The following is a 5,314-nucleotide window of genomic DNA, read 5'->3' as shown; positions in this document are numbered from 1 at the left end:
CTCTTTTTACCCTGAGACCTGGAGGCATGGGATAAAAACTGCCCTGGTCCTGTTTAGTCATAGAAAAGTCTCTTGAGTTTTGATATCTCTCTCCTGGGGCTTAGGAGATAGATATCAAAATCATATGCTTAGAATAAGATAGATATCTAAAATAAAATCTTAGATCATGGTCCATCACATCCATGGGCTGCTGCAACAAAGCCACCATCAACAAAATCTATGCCAAGGTAGAGTCACTAGCACAAATGGTGCCTGTTGAGGACCTGATTTGGGGCTCATGTTGACAATCTTGTAACTCCTCTTCCCCTTGGTAGAAGTGGCATGATGGAAGTGGCACGAGGACCCTGTGACTGTACTGACCTCATTTTGAGGGCTCTTTTCCATCACTCCTTTGCCCCCCCAACCCCAAGGTCTCATGACTAATATACCACACGAGGGTTGGGATTTCAACTCATGAATTTAGAAGAACCTAAATATTTAGTACAGTAGGGCCAGGCACTCCTGATACTTGAGTGATAGAGCATGACATGTTATATTATTTAAAGAGCATCTACAGAGACAGGAGGAGCTGAGTGGCTGGGTCCTACCTTATGCAGGGTCATGCTTATTCATGGTGAAGGAACATTTTGTCTCTTACACATGCATGATGGCCAAACTGCCTACAGAGGAAGATGGGATACAGGTCACTTGCAGGTATGGAATGACTTCCTTAGTCTGCAAGGGAAGCTGGGAAGTGTAGTCTTTCTGCAGGAAATTACCATTCCTAACTCTGAGGGGATACAAAAATGCAGGGCAGGGCGTTATAGCTGATTTCTGCTGAGGAGGGTCTTTGTTGGAGGAGGTAGAACTGTGTCCATTGAAGAAGGGTCCTCTGGTCGTGTAGCAGGAGCAAACTCAACTTGATCAGCTGGGATGGGTCAGGCGATTGCTGTCCTGTATTCCTGACGAAGCTTGGCAGTGATTATTAGTCATTTGTTTACAGAGTTAAACTGAGAGAATTCTCCGGAAGGTTGAAGAAGGGGAAGGAGCCAAGGTGGGAGGAAGTTGACGTAAAGTTGATTGGGTGGCAGTGTCTGGTCTTACTGATGGGACCGCTGTATGAAATCACCTAGCAGAAGCAGAAGGGAGCTAAAAGGAGAAGGAGACACAAGAAGACAGAGGGCTGATGGAAAGAACTGTATCTGGCCTGGGTGAGAGGGAAGAAAGTCCCTTTTAGCCAGAGTTTCTCCACACCACCTAAAACAGCTTTTTGCTGATGTATTGGAAACAACTGGAGCTGTTGTAGTGTGAGCCGATCTGAGCTGGTGAGACAGAGATTAATTGATGCAAAGAAGGTTTCAGTCCAGCTTTTTAGGCTGAGTCCCACAATCAATGCTCAGACTGGCAAGAGGGATGAGTTGGACGGCCGATGGTACATCAGTCCCCTTATAGAGGTCACCTGAACTGTCTTCATGGTTTGGGGGATGTTGCTCTCTCAGTAACCCCTTCAATGTTGGCAGAGGGCAAGGAGTGGAGCATCCATCAGTGACTCAAAAGAGGGTTCATCTAAGGGGCCATGACAAAACTTAGCAGTTGGCAGAAGATACAAAACCTAAGCCAGGAGGTAATAGCTGTATGACTAAGAGACAAAGTTGCATGAGGGAATTTTTATATCAAGATTAACAAGAGTTAAATGCAATTGTACAACTGGATGGACCAGAGTTCTGAAGAAGGCTGAGGTAACTGTAATCACCTGTTTGTTTCCACCATAAGGAGCAATCACCTAGAGACTTTCTAAAGAAGTTAAAGTCAGCATCCAAGGAGTGAATGAGGTGTCTAAGTGACAGTCCCTTTACATATGATACATTCTGTTTATTTGTTTTAAATATCCACAATATCAGCTATTATTTAATGTACAAAACAAGAGTATCTTAAGTAGAACACAGTATTTGGTCAGAAACAATTTGATAAAGTAAAACTTTAATAATTGGGACTATTTTGGCTGACTTAACAAGGAAGGCTAGAGCCAGCTCTTTGTCGCTTCTGCCGATGGGCAAATCTCTTAGGTCAGCGAATACTGGCAGCAGAGAGTATAATTCTTAACATCATTCTATTTAAAAATAGACTGGCTGTTTAGAGGCACAATTTGTAAAGCAAGATAACTAAATTAAATGAACTTTTGACTTTTGAAGTTTCCTAGAAAACATCAAGAAGCATCCGTGTGAAAGCTTGTAGGCTCAAGATGAGAGTTGCAGGTGCTGGCCCTGGGGTTCTCTATCTGGGTAGAGAGAGATGAGCCCAGGTTGGAGAGAATCTCTTTTATGCAAGTCTTCTCCTCCCAAAGAACATAAAGACCTGAGATATCACTAAATAGAAGAGTTTATTGACTCTACAGATCCAGAACTTATTGTCCAAGGCAGCCCTGGAATATTCTGAAGAATTTCCCACAGCTATGAGTTTGATGGCAGAGTAGGTGGCATCTTCCTTTAATGAGGGAAGATGGGTGGTTAGGGCATAGACTGAAATTAGCTTTTGCTAAGAGGAGGAACTAAATGTCAGGGTAAAAGGCATGACCAATTGACCTAGCATGCAGGTTCCATACCAGTCAAGTAGTAGGAAGACTTAGGTACAAGGTTCCTCTGTCCTCAGTATCTTCATATGTCAGTTTGGAAGGCACTGAAGGTAGACTTGAAAGCTGCCTCCCTAAAGTGCCCCAGAGATATTATCATGACATGCTAATGAATAGGCCAGAAGACAAGAGCATGGACGGTGAATGGAAGGTTCATTCTCACTGCTGGTCGTAATACCCAGGAAGACAGTGGGCACACTGAGCATGTCAGACAAGTCATGATGCCAGACAGAAAAAAGTTGGATTCTTGGTTCTTTCACGTTGGAGGTCACCTCTAGAGCAGAGAAAGCAACCCGAGTCTTGGATAGATAAATAATATTTAAAGTCACTGGGCAAAAATGAGTAACCCACTGTTGCAGGGGTTTGATCACACTGTGAGCCTCCAGATTGTGTTGTTTACTGGAAAAACCTGATCCTGGTTGTGGTGTGGCTCATCCTTACCACAAACCTTTAATCCAGGAGCTTTCTGCTGATTATAAACAGGATTAAGTAAAGTCAGCCATAGGTCAAGAGGTGGAGCAAGCAAGCAGTTGAGAGGGAGTGAAGATGGGGAAAAAAAAACAAACAAATAGAGTGAGAGGACATTAGGAGGATGGGTAGAGAGACAAACAGGAAATAGAGGGAGGGATGGAGGGATGTTCCATTTGAAGGGTTTTTTAAGTGTCGTGGAAAAGGAGAACTTCCTTTTGGTACATCAGCTATGGAGGAAGGTCAGGTTGGTCCTTTCTCTGCCTCTCTGAGCTAGCAGGCTTTCACCCCAGCATCTAGCAATTATCAAAGTCAAATGTTTGAGAATTTGTCAAAACCAACCACCTACAAACTGTAGTGAAGGAACTCCTATCTGACTCAGTGTCTGGGTGCCAATGTGGAGAGAGTGTGAACACCGCATTCTAGCAACGTGGAAAGGCACCATTGAGGGACCATTGTCCAGGATAGTGAGAAAGCACACAGAAAGTATGGTCACCACCACAGTGGCTTCTGCAGAGGGACATCTCCTAGGAATGAGGAGACAGAATCCTGTGTGCAAGAGCTGGGAACAGGCGAAGACACGGCACAGGCAACAGATCCAGAGTCCACCTGCATGGTTTCCCCTCTATGATAGCAAAGGACATCTGCTGGAAGAACTAAGGAATAAAACAAAATTAATTAATAAAACCCAAGTGTAGGAAAACATGTCTGCAGGTGGAGGTGACAGAATGGGTGTTGATGAGAATGAGAAGCCAATGATACTGAAAAGAGAGTCGGCAGAAACAGCGGGGAGAAGCACCAAGTTCTCTCTATCATGGAGGGACCTCACCAACCTGTGGGTGAGCCGATGGCAGGGAGGAGATGGTATAAACAAAGGTGAGCTATGCCGAGCTTAGGAGGTTGGGATGCTGTTTCCATATGAACATTTTATCTGTTTAAGGCCTATACACATTAAGGTGACCTTTGCCTGAATTTTGGGATAAATTGGACAAGATGCCCTATGTTGACATCATCAGGATCCCTAATGGCCACCGAGCTGACGGGGGCTTTGTCCCAGTACGAACATACTCGCCAGAGAGTGCTCTGAAGCCCAAGTTGGAGGCAACCCCTTCCCAAGCCAACACAGACTCCTCATCACCTGCTTCCTGTTTCTGTTCTTTGCAGCTTTACCCCTTAGGTACAATCATTTTCATTGCTTAGTATGTGTGCCTAATTTTAAATTATGTTATTAATCACATTTATTGTTTGCGTGAGCATATGTATGGAGGGGCATGTGTACCACAGTGCATGTGTGGAAGTCAGAGGGCAACTTGTGAGAGTCAATTACCTCTTGCAACCCTGTGAGTCACAGGGATTGATCTCAGATCATCAGGCTTGGGGCAAGCACCTTTACTTACTGAGCCATCTTGCCAAACCCATATGTCTTATTTTTATGAGGGAAATGAGCCAATGCTTTCCCTCCAGTCCAAATCATAATTTAAGAGGGTACTTTTTTTTTTTATTGTTATGACTGTGATCAAGTCAACATATTTTTAAAGAGTGTTTAATTAGGCTTACGGTTTCAGAGGGTGAGAGTCCATGATGGCAGTGCAAAGGCATGGCAGCAGGAACAGCTGAGAACTCACATTTGGATCCACAATTAGGAGACAGATAATGCACGAGGATGAGAGTCTTTTTCAACCTCAAAGCCCACCACCAGTGACATCTCCTCCAACGGAACCACAGCTCCTAATCCTTTCCAAACAGTTGCATCAATTGGGGACTAACTATTGTAATATATGTGGAGCATGATCTTCCAAATTACTACACCCTCTAATCATAAATGTCTCTGTGCACCCTTAAAGCATCCATCCACATGTCCAGTTCATCCAGTCCTTCGCTCTGTGGTTCAGATTATTTACAGTGTACTGGGGGTTTGGCCTATGGGAATACAGTGTGGGTAAATTTCCACAGCTCTTCATGACAAGCAATATGCAGTTCAGATAAAATGCTTCTGCAGTGAACTCTCTAAGCAGTAAATTAATGCCTTACCAAGCAACAAAACACATACTACATTTCCCAGAATTTCTTGTTACTAGGTGTGGTGTGTGAATGGAGTTCTAGCCAACAGCTTGAAAATTGAACCATCAGGTACAGTCCTGGAAAGAACTGGATGCAGTCTAAAGCCTGGATATGACTTCTTTTCCTCCTTCTCCTCCTCCTCCTCCTCCTCCTCCTCCTCCTCCTCCTCCTCCTCCT

The 5,314-nt window shown here is 44.1% G+C and overlaps 1 pseudogene; it reads left to right on the top strand.

The window, feature by feature from the left end:
- The first annotated feature begins 4,069 nt into the window (after positions 1–4,069).
- The window catches only part of LOC110336943, a 27,686-nt pseudogene continuing 26,441 nt past the window's right edge, over positions 4,070–5,314 (top strand).

Source organism: Mus pahari, chromosome 19, assembly GCF_900095145.1.
Source record: "Mus pahari chromosome 19, PAHARI_EIJ_v1.1, whole genome shotgun sequence".
Taxonomy (NCBI): Eukaryota; Metazoa; Chordata; class Mammalia; order Rodentia; family Muridae; genus Mus; species Mus pahari.
This window is presented reverse-complemented; position numbering and strand designations above follow the sequence as displayed.